General features: G+C 42.4%; 1 protein-coding gene across 1 annotated transcript in view; it reads left to right on the plus strand.

Annotated features, from left to right (window-relative positions):
- Positions 1 to 514: 514 nt before the first annotated feature.
- The window catches only part of kcnj13 (potassium inwardly rectifying channel subfamily J member 13), a 69,414-nt gene continuing 53,617 nt past the window's right edge, over positions 515 to 16,311 (plus strand). Inside the window, exons 1-2 of the mRNA XM_037546412.1 lie at positions 515 to 558; positions 2,134 to 2,361. The gene's annotated coding sequence lies outside the window, so the exon portion shown is untranslated. The remainder of the gene's footprint in view (positions 559 to 2,133; positions 2,362 to 16,311) is intronic.

Below are 16,311 nucleotides of genomic sequence, written 5' to 3' on the forward strand. Positions count from 1 at the left end.
CCTGACATTTTCGTTGCGGCGGAGGGAGGTAATGGAGCAAAAACCTCTGGTTAGTCTTGTCCGAGAACGATGGCCAGTGCTGTTCTTGGAGCATCTCTCTCTCTCTCTCTCTCTCTCTCTCTCTCTCTCTCTCTCTCTCTCTCTCTCTCTCTCTCTCTCTCTCTCTCTATGCAGTGAGTTTGAGAGAATAACCACTGTCAGTCTGAAGAGCCTGGACGTGTATGCACCAAAACTCCTTAAACTGTACAGGGGTAGAAGGGCAAGCTATGGAAATATGAAAATATGCAGGCATTTCTTGAGGAGCTTGATGAACAGGTGTGTTGTTTAAACCAGTTGTATTGCTTGATATAACTAAATTGTTTTATGGGCTTTGACATGTTTACTGCACTTGTTATTGTATGCATTTTAAGGAAATGTTAATATTGTTATAAAGGTGCTGTAAAATATTTGGATTTCACTTCCCTGATTTTTACTTTTTTTTTTTTTTTTTTAACTCTTAAAGGTCTTCCACTTTTTTAAAGAGAGATGCATGCAAGTACTGTCCTAAAGACCTGCTTGGTAAATACACATTTTTTCATTTTTATTAATGCATTTATTATACACAATATTTTGCCAAAAGTATTCACTCACCCATCCAAGTCATTGAATTCAGGTGTTCCAATCCCTTCCATGCCCACAGATGTATAAAGCCAAGCCCCTAGGCCTGCAGACTGCTTCTACAGACATTAGTGAAAGAATGGGTCGCTCTCAGGAGCTCAGTGAATTCCAGTGTGGTACCGTGATCAGACGCCACCTGTGCAACAAGTGCAGTCATGAACTTTCCTCACTACTAAATATTCCACAGTCAACTGTCAGTGGTATTATAACAAAGTGGAAGCGATTTGGGAACGACAGCAACTCAGACACGAAGTGGTTGGCCGCTCCCTATTGTCCACTTGCGGCACTTTACACCACTGCATTCAACGCTTTGCATTGCGCTTGGTGATGTAAGGCTTGGATGCCTTCAGATCAGTTCAAGAACAGCGTAGAGAGCTTCATGGAATGGGTATCCAAGGCCGAGCAGCTGCATCCAAGCCTTGCATCACCAAGCGCAATGCAAAGGGTCGAATGCAGAAATGTAAAGCGCCGGCACTGGACTCTAGAGCAGTGGAGACATGTTCTCTGGAGTGACTGATCACGCTTCTCCGCCTGGCAGTCCAGTGGACAAGTCTGGGTTTGGTTGTTGCCAGGAGACGGTACTTGTCTGACTGCATTGTGCCAAGTGTAAAGTTTGGTGGAGGGGGGATTATGGTGCGGGCTTGTTTTTCAGGAGTTGGGCTCGGCCCCTTAGTACCAGTGAAAGGAACTCTTAATGCTTCAGTACCAAGAGATTTTGGACAATTTCATAAGCAGGTCCATAAAGACATGGATGAGCCAGTTGAGTGTGGAAGAACTTGACAGGCCTGCACAGAGTCCTGACCTCAACTCAATAGAACACCTTTGGGATGAATTAGAGTGGAGACTGTGAGCCAGGCCTTCTCGTCCAACATCAGTGTCTGACCTCACAAATGCACTTCTGGAAGAACGGTCAGAAATTCCCATAAACACAACTAACCCTTGTGGAAAGCCTTCCCAGAAGAGTTGAAGCTGTTATAGCTGCAAAGGGTGGGCCAACATCATATTAAATCCTATGGATTAATAATGGGATGTCACTCAAATTCATATGCGTGTCAAGGTAGACAAGTGAATACTTTTGGCAATGTAGTGTATCTGTATCTATATATAAGTATAGATATTTATGTTGTAAAAGGTAGTGTTTGAGGTTTTCTATGTTCGTCTAGTCTTTCATAACTTTTAAAATACTTTTCTCTCTTCTGCTTTTAGTGTTCAGCTTAATTAAAAAGTAATGTAGCTGCATCACAGGTTTTAGATTTGGATCACAGTAGTTCATTATAAAATATCTTGGGCAAATGCAATATTCGGCATGAGCTACTACTTTGCTGTAGCTGTTGTAGTGCAGTTGAACAAGGAACCGGTATCTCATTGTGTTTGTCAGTGTCTCACTCATGGATGAAAGCAGAGGTAGTGAAACTTGGTCCATGTACCTTTTTTTTTTTTTTTAATCTTTTTTTTGTCTTTTTCTGTGGCCAACAGACTACTGATGCTGAAGAGAAATACACAAAGGATGTGAAAGTGGCAATCTTGACTGTGCTTGAAGGTGCTCAGTGTTCTCTCCCAGACGTGGTTGACTTTCGTATTATGCTTGAGGAAAATGTCGTTGTGGAAGGCATCAGTGATCTGCCAAGTGCATTTGTTCTCCTCTTCGGGCTTTTTCACACCCTAAACATTGAGTACCCCAGAGAGATGAAATACACGTTTGAGGTAATACAAAAAGTCTTTTTAGGGCTTGGAACTAATTTTTCAGCAAGGGTACAGTCTTTGAAAAACAAACTCTTAATCTCTTGAAATGTGTTGAGCCAAGATGTCTGAATTGTGGGCTGTTTCCACACCACTGTTTCACACCCCACACTACCTACAAGTTATTGCTAGCTTATTCAGTGTTCTCCTTTTAAATGATAATTTCACAGCTTTAATAATGTTGGTCTTTCATGCCCTGATATTAAAGGGATATTAAAACTGCATTCCATTTGATGTGAGACTTCCACATAATTATTAAATATGGGCCTGCTTTCTCAAAAGACATTGTTTATAGCTGAGAGTATGTAAAGTAGGGACCAACTTATAAATTGTCACCAAATATTGATTTTAAGAAGCAAAAAAATCTAGATAAAAGGACACTCGACAAATATTAAGATTTGTGAACAAAACTTTAACTTTTAGTTGTCTTCTTAAATTTCCTAAATACAAACCGACAAAACTAAAATTAAAAGTAATAATAATTAGAAATAAGTAGAATAGTAGAAATAAGTTACAAATAGTATAAAATAAATCTCTGTATTAGTGAAGTTAGGTTATGTTGGAATATTTTTATTTATTTGTTTATTTATTTTTGTGTAGAAATTGATCTATAGTCCATTGTTTCCATGTTAATGCAGGCCCTATTTTATGCCTTGGCTCCCTCGCCCATTGAAAGCAGCCAATACCAATAACATTGTGGAACTTGTGCACAGGCCAGCCAATATGTTGGTCAATGTAAAAGCACAGCATGAGATGGTTAGTGCCATCTGTAGATGCAGAATCGGTGAGGTGACATTGACACAATGTATATTTGAAAAATCTGCTAATTCCAAGCTACGTTTATTACTTGTTTCTTGTTCAAACCACTGATTATATACTGATACAGTTCTTTTACTTACCTTTACAGTGTTGATTAAGTTTCCTTTTGTTGATGGTGCTACCAATACCGCGTGGGTGCAACATTACTTATATCGAACTGATCTGTTGCTGCTAGTGTGGTTTCAGTATTACTTTTATTGCACTTTTATTGTTGCTACCTATTTGGACGCAGTGTTAGTTATCGCACTCTTTGATTCTTTTGTGAATGCAGTCTTACTCTTATCACACTGCTTGTTGCTATATGTGTGGATGCAGTGTTTGTTATTGCACGGTTTCTTTTGTGAATAGTGTTGCTATTATTGCACTGCTTGTTGCAAACTGTGAATGCAGTGCTGCTTTTATTGCGCTAATTGATTGCTGTGTAGTGTTACTTTTAGTGCAATGCTTGGTGCTACCTGTGTGGGTGAAGCTTTATTTTACCTCAGTGTTTATTTGAAGTGGTGCAGGTAGTCGTGCCTGCATGCTCTAAAAAAAAAAAAAAAAAAAAAAAGATAATTAGCATCATGTTAGTCTTCCTTATTCAGAATTTTGGCTTAATGATGTACATTTTGCATTTTGTAAAATGTCATACCACTTAAATACTTTGGCTTTGTCTAACAATCTTTAGTAGCGCAAAATCTTAATCACTGATGTACCTTTTTGTAATATGTATATTAAAATGTCAGTTTTAAATGCTGTAGTCTCAAACATGGTTTTCTTCAACACATTTAAATAAGTGTGGTGCACTTGAATTCTGAATTTAGCTGGAGTTCATACAACTTGGAACAAGAAGTCATGGCATCTTAAATTTCCAAGTACTGAGGATTCTGAATGTTGTTTACTAAGACGCAAATAAATAAGTTTGGTGCACTTGATTTTCTAAAATGGTTTGAATTTATACAACTTGCAACAGTGAGTCATATCAACATAAATTACCAAGTACTGAGGATTCTAAATGTTATTTGATGAAACACATTTAAATGAGTTTGGTGCACTTGAGTTAAAACTTGCTTTTTTGAGATTATTTAACTTTGTGCAACAAAGTTCTGCTTACTAGAAAAACTGATTGCAGAATGTTGACTTATCTTTTTTTTTTTTTTTTTTTGTTGATGTTACCTCAGATTTTTTACAGTGTGTTATGGTGGTTGTTATGGCATCCCACATGGATTTTAGGGTGTTGCTAGGTGGTTGCTATGGCATCTTACATGGTTGCTAGGTTGTTGCTACGTAGTAGCTTTGGTATTCCGGGTGGTTGCTAGGATTTTGCTAGGTCATGTACAAAAAAAGACCTTTTGAATGATGTCACCAATAAATGACCGATACATTTCACCATGTTTGGCTCCTCTCCATCATGTAAACTGATGTATGCATTAACTGAAGTTTGAGGGAACATGTCTGAAACCCTTCCTTCTTCCAGTCTAATGCCCTACAGATTCACATCCTCACTCTTCAATCCCTTGAGGAATTTTTCACAGTCCCCACCGCCACCCCATCTCCACCTAGATCAGTCCCACCATAGCTATGAGATTCATCCGGCCTTCTAGGTACAAGCAGAAACCACCCAAAACTCCAGCCCAAGTTCTCAGAATTCCCCACCCCCCCTCAATCAGCCTTCCTTCATACTACCACCACATGTTTCAGTTCTGTAGACAGGGGCAGAGCAGGCTAGGAGTGTTGCACAGACAGCTGTCAATCAAACTGCTCATTAGGCACGCCCACATAGTTCTCAGACAGGTCTGATCAGCTGTGGTTTATCATCTTTCTCTCTTATATTCTTTGTTCAATGCTGATTGTTTAGTGTAACACTTAAGTTTAGCATCACACAGTCTGTCTTCACTGGGACTTTAACCTTCTTGTGCATGATGATCACCATTTCAGTTAGACTTTGCACTTTACACGATCATTGCTTTATTATTTTTCATTCATTTATTTCTAAAATCATATAAGATCCATCATTTCACTCTTATTTAAAGTGACAGTTACAGTGGAAGCCTCGCAGCATATGGTATCCCTCACTATTGCTAGTTGGTTGCAAGGGTGTTGCTAGATAGTTGCCATGGTATTTTGGTGGTTGCTATGATGTTGCTAGGTCGTTGCAACAATATCCCTTGTGGTTGCCTGGGGGTTGCTAGGTTGTTTGTGTAGTATTCTAAGTGGTTGCTAGGGTGCTAGTTGCTATCATATCCCAGGTGGTTCTTAGGGTGTTGCTAGGAGGTTGCTTTCAAGTGGTTGCTAGGGTCTTGCTAGGTTGTTGCTCTAGCATGCCCAGTGGTTGCAAAGGTGTTGCTAGGTGGTTGCTACTCTACCTTGGGTGGTTGCTATGGTGTTGCTAAGTGGTTACTTTCATATTGCTTGTGCTGCTTGTTGTTTGTTTGATATAACACTCAAGTTTAGTTTAATTATTTTAAATATTTCACTCTGTGTTTATTGGGATTTTAACCTTTGTTTGCATGATGATTACCAATTCAGTAACACTTTGCACTCATTTTTCATTTATTTACTTCTGAAATCATAAAAGATGCATCATTTCACAGTGACAGACACAGTGGCAGTTTCGCAGCTTTAGAGTTGGTCATTGATTTAAGGCCTGGACTGCTTCTGTAATGAGACACAATGCAGGGCAGCCAATCAAAACAGAGCTGATATACATGTATTGGTCTTACAGGAGCAGTAGTAAACCAGACTGTATGATTCAAATAAATAAAGAGAAGCTGGAAAAAGTGGTTTATGTAAAAGTGGTTTATGACTGGTTTGGGAATATAAACCAATGGAAATTGTAAAATCTTGGCCACTTAAGAAATTCGTCAGGAAGCACCTGCAGTAAACAGACAAGCAGCAACGTTTCAGCCCATTTCAGTCAACAGCGTTCCGCATCCAGGTCCTGTGTAAAGGGAACTGGGTCATATTCCCAGAATCAAATTTCACTGCATATTAAATTAAAGTGAATGACATTTTTAATTTGATTTGGCTCACTCAGTCACTCATGTGAAACACTGGGAAGGTCACCATGCGGGCCACATCCTTTAAACAGAGGACAATAAGGAAAACTCCAACCAACATGAAACAATCAGATATTGTGCAAAACGACTAAAACAAGCTCTGTGACAAAACTCAGTGGTACTCTAGTCATATAAAACACAGCTTTCATAAAGAACAGTGATTATTATCAGGTGATTAATATGAAAAAGAGATTATTGTGATTAATTACTGTTAATATTAATTGTTATTGTCTGATACATTCTGGGAGGACACGTTTACATGACTGTAAAAGTTTATCTAAAGGTTTGTTGAACTGAAAAAAGCTAGTAATAAATAGAAAAGTGTATTTCCTGAAGAAAATGCAGTGATTGTGCAGCTTAAGCTTGCTAAGATGTTGCTATTGTATCACAGGTGATTGCTAGGAGGTTGCTATGGTTTCTCCAAGTGGTTGCTAGGGTGTTGTTAGGTGGTTACTACGATATTACTTGATGCTGCTAGGAGGTTGCTATGGTTTGGCAAGTTGTTGCTAGGGTGTTGTTAGATGATTGCTATCATATCCCAGGTGGTTGCTAGGTGGTTACTATGATATTACTTGTGGTTGCTAGGATGTTGCTAGGTCATTGCAACCATATCCCAGGTTTGTAGCCTGTGTTGCTAGGTTGTGGTGGTGGTGTATTCCAGGTGGCTGCTAAGCTGTTGCAAAGTGGTTGCTATGGCATTCCAGGTGGCTGCAGGGGAGTTTTTAAATGGTTGCTATGATATTTCACATAGTTAACTGGGTGTGTGTAATGGACTTGTATCATCATGATATAAGATGAGTGCACAAACTTTTTGGTTTGTTTTTTGACCCCAAAAAAATAATTAAAGCTTACTAATCAGATAACTGCAGAAAATCACATTGTGTCAATAACTGGTTCTTAGATTTTCACACTTTGTTGTAGGCCTATTTGGTCTTTCATTTTTGGGGCGAACCTTTTGGTCCCTTTTCTTTTTTTTCTGGTGGCCAAACACACTGACCAAACACTCGGCGCCACGTAAGGCCTAATAATGACCGTCTCTGATTCACTAACATTTTAGTGATTTAAAATAATGACAGACGCCAAACAGGGACAGATTAATATGTGACTGATGCTGCTTACACCCTCCACGTCAGATAAAGGAAAGGAAAATGTTATCAAAGGCACAGCAGCCCATTAAAACACGCTTCACAAGAAAAATTACACGCCTGTTTCACCCTCTCCCTCTGTCCTGCTCGCTTTTTTTCCTCTTTCTCTGTCTCTCCAGCTCTCTTTTCTGTCTCAGCATCCATCTCTCCACCGCTCCTCTGAGCTTGTAACCTCTTTCTCTCTGTCCCTTCGTTCTCTCTCTGCAACAGTGTTCCCTCTGTGTGTGACCTGGTTTCACAGTAACAGTAGAACTATGCTGAAACAAAACCAGGCTGTCTGTGAGAGAGAGAGAGAGAGAGAGAGAGAGAGAGAGAGAGAGACACACACACACACACACACACAGTCAGTACCGGCAATTTTTCCAGCACTGTGAATCAGGCAGGATCCCCACACACACAAAATCACTCCCCCATTAAAATACACTCCACACAGTCACACCTGCCAGCTGCCTGGGCTGATTTATGGAATCTACCACACAGTACAGAGATAAATCACCACTGAGCTACAGCAGCTCAACACAGACAGATGGATACATATATAAAGTCAAATGATCAGGAAAGAGCAGTAAAGGTTCCAGGAAAGTTGGGCCTCCTAACAACCACCTGGAAGAGCTGGCAGACTCCAAAACTGCCCCCATCAGATAAACAGCACTTAAAGCTTCCATCTTTTAGAGAGAGGAGAAAATCAAGCTGCTTCAGATCTGAAAACATCCACTGGTGTTTCTGTCCATCTTTCCACTGTGAGAAGATGACCCAGCGCTATGGACAGAAATAGACACAGACAGCTAGATAGACAGACAGCTAGATATACAGACAGACGGACAGAGACAGACATACAGACAGATAGACAGACATACAGATGAGACGAACAGAGCTAGACAGATATACAGACAGACAGATAGATTTTTTATTACAGACAGAAATTGCACCGCTCTGTTGTTCAGACATGTTTATGCCGTCGGCCCTGGTATCTGAAACCTATTCACTGTTTACACAGTGTTATCACTGAGCTGACTTCACCAGCCTTCACCACTTCAGCGCCCACAACACTGCTAACACCCTTTGTATCAGGTGGAGGAACAGGAAACAGAATTGGAAGCAGAGCAGTTCATTAAAAACACTTTTACATCAAATCTTATCACAAATTCACGCTGATTGCCGTTAAGTGTGTTTACATAACGTTTATATTATGGATATATTATATGTACAGGTTTAAGTATATATGCACCTGCTTGTCACTGCTGGGTTTAAGGTGCTCCAATAGTCTTGGGTTAACTTACAATAGTAGTGAGAATCGCTGATGCAATGGCTTCTATCACGATGGCTATCAAATTTAACAATATAACAATTTAATTATCAGAAAACGCCATCCACGGCTTCAGATGCACAAAAGATGAGCATATGAGTCTCATAATCTTTGCTTCTTTTTCATGTGTTGCTCATGTCCTGTACTCCTGATAGCTTGTCCGGCTCCAGAACATTCCATAGCTGTGGTTGTGTTAGCTAAAATGATAAAGCCGTGCCGCAGCCTTCCACACAGAGTAGTTTTCCTTGTGAAATGTGAACTGATTATCGTTTGCGGTTCCATGAAAGTTGTGAAAAATGAATGGAAATTTCACGGTCTAATATCAGTAGTGGGCTGCAGTAACAGTAGCCTGTGGGCTAACTTAACACAGTAAGCTTTCGTAAGTTAATGTTGTGGCATTTCTCTGATATCTGCTCTGAAAGCTCCTGCCACTACGTGGTCCCAACAATACTGTCACCAGTCAGCAACAGCTAGGGGGCGCAATGCGGCGGGAGTGGCTCTGTAGACAGAAACCGATTAAGGGTAGACATTAGACATTAAACACTGATTAAGGGCTAGAGCCCATGTGTCAAAGAAAAGGCCCGCAAACCAAGTAAGACCCATGGAACGATCCTATCTGGTCCATATCGCTGCTGTTGGAAGTAAACTGTTTTTCAGGTTTTGACATAATTTGAAAATACCTGTTGTCCTTTATATTGTGTGTAAATTTCATGATGATCGGTCCAACAGAACTGACCCAAAATGACTTGGAAAAAATTCTGGTTCCATTGACTTCCATTAAAAGTGAAGTAGGTTTTTTCGTTCTCCTGTGAAGTTACCATTTTGGAGATACGAGGTTTTGTTCCGACAACAGATATGTACGTAAACAGTAGTAAAAAAGATAAATATTAGTAAAAAATAACAGTACAAATAACTGTGTAACAGGTGTGGCATGTGTCCACCCCCCGGGTCCCGATGACGGAAGGTGGGTCTGAACTCCGAACTCCCAGACGAAACCTCAGAAAGACAGTGGGGATAGGTGGGAACAGAGGGAGCGCTCTAGGCTTCTTCAGAGCGGGGATGGGATGAAGAGGAAGAATCCCCGGTCCTCCTCAGATGCACCCGGGGCATGGGTGCACGGCACAACAGGCTTCTGAGTAAACATAAATAACAGATATGGTGTGTTTATTAAAAATGCAATGAGGATTTTTTAACATCTCCCTGTTCGTTGTTAAGTTTGACAGGGCAGGACTTTCATTATCACTTGTTTACTATCAATCTTATGATGCTCCATTGTTGCAGCTGCTAATGCTGAATGCTGAACTAAGAGAGAGTGTAAAAGACAGACAGCACAAAGCTGGCCAGGGGAGATGATGGATGGACAGTATGGACCTTGGTCCAGTTTGGACTGTGCTCAAGGCTTGAAGTGCTGCAGTTTTTCTCTAGCTGTGGAGTTTTCCTCAACATGTGACTTGTGAACAGGTGTCAGGTGTCCTGAGCTTCAGGCTGTCAATGTTATAGATTAGTGGACAGTGGGTGGTGGATAATGAATAGTGGATTAGTCACCTGTGGCCTACTCTTGGTCCAGTTCAGGCTGTTACCAGGGATTAAACTTGAATTTAGAAGCTACTTTAGCTTGCTAGGCTATAGAAACTCACATAGTTAGCTAACCACACACACAAAGCTCAGACAATTACTGCCAAGCGAAAGCGACTTAAACCACTACAACTACATCTGTGGCTACCTAGTGGTCAGGAACGTAAATTGTAGATTAAATCTCTAATTTCATTCTCATTTGATTGTTTATTTTGGCCTGATTCAAAATAGAGTTAGAGTAGGATACGCAACCACACTTATCTCTAATGTTATATATACACCCCGATCAGGCAGAACATTCTGACCACCTCCTTGTTTCTACACTCATTGTCCATTTTATCAGCTCCACTTACTATAAAGGTGAACTTAATAGTTCTACAGTTACAGACTGTAGTCCATCTGTTTCTCTGATACTCTTACCCTGTTCTTCAATGGTCAGGACCCCCATGGACACTCACAGAGCAGGTACTATTTGGATGGTGGGTAATTCTCAGCACTGCAGTGACACTGACATGGTGGTGGTGTGTTAGTGTGTGTTGCGCTGGTACGAGTGGCTCAGACACAGAAGTGCTGCTGGAGTTTTCATGCTATACCGTCAGTACTTTAAGAACATTGGGCCTCATTCACCAACCATTCTTTTTTTTTTAATCAACTGTTTATTGGGTTTTACATTATTTGCCATAATATAAAAAATACAAGAATATACAAAAGTACAGAGTCCGGGGTAACAGTATAATACAAACAGTAAAATAAAATTAAAATAAAAATTGTGTCTCTTAATATAAAAATTATAAAGACAGTTTTTCTTCTTCCAGTGCTGTGTCTGAACAGAGAAGGGACAAAACATAATAGGATGTTCAGTTGTACAGATAAGCACCTAGAAAGAGCTTCAGTTGGCCTTTTCCAGATACAGTTGTAAAGGGGACCAAATTCTGATAAATCTTTCTGAGTTCTGGTGCAAATCGTAAGTTAGTTTTTCCATAGGTAACCATTTGTCAATCTGCTTCAGCCACATCTTTTTGGATGGAATGTCAGTTTTTGACCATAATAACAGAATACACTTTCTGGCGAGATAGAATAAAATATGTAAAATACTAATGGTATCCTTGTCCAGTGAGGGATCCACAGCATTTAAGAGATATACTTCTGGAGACTTAGCAAATTGTATGCCAGTTATTTCTTGTATGGCCAAATGAATCTCCCTCCAGTAATTCTGTAGTTTGACACATGACCAGAAAACATGTAGAACCGTGCCCACATCGGCAGAGCATTTAAAGCACATGTTTGAGGTGTTAGGGAATATCCTGTGCAGACGGACTGGGCACCAACCATTCTTAAGAAGAAATTTCTACTTTAAACCCACTGACGCAGTTTTAAAACCCACTTACGAAATCTTAAAAGCCACTTACTCAGTTTTAAAACCCACTTACTCAGTTTTAAAACCCACTTATGCAGTTTTAAAATCCACTTACGCAGTCTTAAAACCCATTCACGCAGTTTTAAAACCCACTTATGCAGTTTTACAACCCACTTATGCAGTCTTAAAATCTACTTGCGCAGTCTTAAAACCCACTTAGTTATAAAACCCACTTATGCAGTCTTAAAACCCACTTATGCAGTCTTAAAACCCACTTATGCAGTCTTAAAACCCACTTGCGCAGTCTTAAAATCCTCTTCCGTAGTGTTAAAACCCACTTGCGCAGTCTTAAACCCCACTTGCGCAGTCTTAAACCCCACTTGCGCGGTCTTAAACCCCACTTGCGCGGTCTTAAACAGTCTCACACACAAGAATTCCCACCAAACCATGGATTGATTGTGCATTTCCATACGTCACTTTTCTGTGCGTCACTTTTTTCCATATGTAAATTTTCCTTGTATACAAACACTCAAGCGAAAGAGTGTGACTGTGATACTGCCGACCGCTACGGCCAACTTTAGCTCCTTCACTAGTTTGTTGTTGTGCAGCTCTGAGTGATAAATGACATTGACATGGCTGTTGAGTTGTTCCTCCATCCACCTTTTTCTGAAGACCCCTCCAGTCGCCCTCGTTTTCCTTTGGCTCAGGCTGAAGGCTCCTGAATTTGCAGGGTTAAAGTTCACCTAAATGAACTCAAAATGGACCGCAGTCAGAGGCAAGTTCCATAATCACGTCCCTGTGTTCTTTCTCATTCAACTGTAGAGGCTTTTTCATCAGGGAAATTTCACTTTAACAGCTTTAACAGATGTATTTGGCATTTTTGCACCGTTAGTAATGGTATTTAGTGACCGTCCCTGTTCCGTGGGTAAGTCCAGACGCTCTGCAGGGCAGCGGTAAATAAAGACGCTGTTTGTTCCTCTCGGTTCTCTCACTAAAAGCCGAAACTTCAGGGCCAAATTTCATCTCACTCAGGAATCAGCGCTCTGGTTTAGTGTGACTGCAGCCTTTTTCCCACTGTCTCACTTCACTGACCAGCCTATTCACTGTGTGTGTGTGTGTGTGTGTGTGTGTGTGTGTGTCTGTGCTCACTTTGTCTTACAGCCTTTTGAGGGGTGTGTGTGCGTGCATTTCTGTGTTTTTGTGTGTTCACTTTCTCCTACAGCCTGTGAGGTGTGTGTGTGTGTGTGTGTGTGTGTGTGTGTGTGTATATGTATGTGTGTCTATGTAGGTAAGTGTGTGTTGGATGAATAGACAGACAAATAGACAGACGGATAGAGAGCGAGACAGACGGATAGAGAGCGAGACAGACAGACAGATGGATAGAGAGACAGACAGATGGATAGAGAGACAGACAGACAGACAGATGGTTGGAGAGACAGACAGACAGACAGATGGATAGAGAGACAGACAGATGGATAGAGAGACACAGATGGATAGAGAGACAGACAGACAGACAGACAGACGGATAGAGAGCCAGACAGACAGACAGACGGATAGAGAGCCAGACAGACAGACAGACGGATAGAGAGCCAGACAGACAGACAGACGGATAGAGAGCCAGACAGACAGACGGACAGACAGATGGATAGAGAGCCAGACAGACGGACAGACAGATGGGTAGAGAGACAGACAGACGGACAGACAGATGGATAGAGAGCCAGACAGACAGACAGACAGACAGACAGATGGATAGAGAGCCAGACAGACAGACAGACAGATGGATAGAGAGCCAGACAGACAGACAGACAGACAGATGGATAGAGAGCCAGACAGACAGACAGATGGATAGAGAGCCAGACAGACAGACAGATGGATAGAGAGCCAGACAGACAGACAGATGGATAGAGAGCCAGACAGACAGACAGACAGATGGATAGAGAGCCAGACAGACAGACAGACAGATGGATAGAGAGCCAGACAGACAGACAGACAGATGGATAGAGAGACAGACAGACAGACAGACAGATGCATAGAGAGCCAGACAGACAGACAGACAGATGGATAGACAGACAGACACAGATGGATAGAGAGCCAGACAGACAGACAGACAGTCAGATGGATAGAGAGCCAGACAGACAGTCAGATGGATAGAGAGCCAGACAGACAGTCAGATGGATAGAGAGCCAGACAGACAGACAGATGGATAGAGAGCCAGACAGACAGACAGATGGATAGAGAGCCAGACAGACAGACAGATGGATAGAGAGCCAGACAGACAGACAGATGGATAGAGAGCCAGACAGACAGACAGATGGATAGAGAGCCAGACAGACAGACAGATGGATAGAGAGCCAGACAGACAGACAGATGGATAGAGAGCCAGACAGACAGACAGATGGATAGAGAGACAGACAGATGGATAGAGAGACAGACAGATGGATAGAGAGACAGACAGACAGACAGACAGACAGATGCATAGAGAGCCAGACAGATGGATAGAGAGCCAGACAGACAGACAGACACAGATGGATAGAGAGCCAGACAGACAGACAGACAGTCAGATGGATAGAGAGCCAGACAGACAGACAGAGAGACAGACAGATGGATAGAGAGCCAGACAGACAGACAGACAGATGGATAGAGAGCCAGACAGACAGACCGATGGATAGAGAGCCAGACAGACAGACAGATGGATAGAGAGCCATACAGACAGACAGATGGATAGAGAGCCATACAGACAGACAGATGGATAGAGAGCCAGACAGACAGACAGACAGACAGATGGATAGAGAGCCAGACAGACAGACAGACAGACAGATGGATAGAGAGCCAGACAGACAGACAGACAGACAGATGGATAGAGAGCCAGACAGACAGACAGATGGATAGAGAGCCAGACAGACAGACAGACAGATGGATAGAGAGACAGACAGACAGACAGACACAGATGGATAGAGAGCCAGACAGACAGACAGTCAGATGGATAGAGAGCCAGACAGACAGACAGACAGATGGATAGAGAGCCAGACAGACAGACAGATGGATAGAGAGCCAGACAGACAGACAGATGGATAGAGAGCCAGACAGACAGACAGATGGATAGAGAGCCAGACAGACAGACAGATGGATAGAGAGCCAGACAGACAGACAGACAGATGGATAGAGAGCCAGACAGACAGACAGATGGATAGAGAGCCAGACAGACAGACAGATGGATAGAGAGCCAGACAGACAGACAGATGGATAGAGAGCCATACAGACAGACAGATGGATAGAGAGCCAGACAGACAGACAGACAGATGGATAGAGAGCCAGACAGACAGACAGACAGACAGATGGATAGAGAGCCAGACAGACAGACAGACAGATGGATAGAGAGACAGACAGACAGACAGATGCATAGAGAGCCAGACAGACAGACAGATGCATAGAGAGCCAGACAGACAGACAGATGCATAGAGAGCCAGACAGACAGACAGATGGATAGAGAGCCAGACAGACAGACAGACACAGATGGATAGAGAGCCAGACAGACAGACAGACAGACAGATGGATAGAGAGCCAGACAGACAGACAGATGGATAGAGAGCCAGACAGACAGACAGATGGATAGAGAGCCAGACAGACAGACAGATGGATAGAGAGCCAGACAGACAGACAGACAGACAGATGGATAGAGAGCCAGACAGACAGACAGACAGACAGACAGACAGATGGATAGAGAGCCAGACAGACAGACAGACAGATGGATGGAGAGCCAGACAGACAGACAGATGGATAGAGAGCCATACAGACAGACAGATGGATAGAGAGCCATACAGACAGACAGATGGATAGAGAGCCATACAGACAGACAGATGGATAGAGAGCCAGACAGACAGACAGATGGATAGAGAGCCAGACAGACAGACAGATGGATAGAGAGCCAGACAGACAGACAGATGGATAGAGAGCCAGACAGACAGACAGATGGATAGAGAGCCAGACAGACAGACAGATGGATAGAGAGCCAGACAGACAGACAGATGGATAGAGAGCCAGACAGACAGACAGTCACAGATGGATAGAGAGCCAGACAGACAGACAGACACAGATGGATAGAGAGCCAGACAGACAGACAGACAGATGGATAGAGAGCCAGACAGACAGACAGACAGACAGATGGATAGAGAGCCAGACAGACAGACAGACAGATGGATAGAGAGCCAGACAGACAGACAGATGGATAGAGAGCCAGACAGACAGACAGATGGATAGAGAGCCAGACAGACAGACAGATGGATAGAGAGCCAGACAGACAGACAGATGGATAGAGAGACAGACAGACAGACAGATGGATAGAGAGACAGACAGACAGACAGACAGACAGATGGATAGAGAGCCATACAGACAGACAGATGGATAGAGAGCCAGACAGACAGACAGATGGATAGAGAGCCAGACAGACAGACAGACAGATGGATAGAGAGCCAGACAGACAGACAGACAGATGGATAGAGAGCCAGACAGACAGACAGACAGATGGATAGAGAGCCAGACAGACAGACAGACAGATGGATAGAGAGCCAGACAGACAGACAGACAGATGGATAGAGAGCCAGACAGACAGACAGACAGATGGATAGAGAGCCAGACAGACAGACAGACAGATGGATAGAGAGCCAGACAGACAGA

Source organism: Pygocentrus nattereri, chromosome 17 (assembly GCF_015220715.1).
Source record: "Pygocentrus nattereri isolate fPygNat1 chromosome 17, fPygNat1.pri, whole genome shotgun sequence".
Taxonomy (NCBI): Eukaryota; Metazoa; Chordata; class Actinopteri; order Characiformes; family Serrasalmidae; genus Pygocentrus; species Pygocentrus nattereri.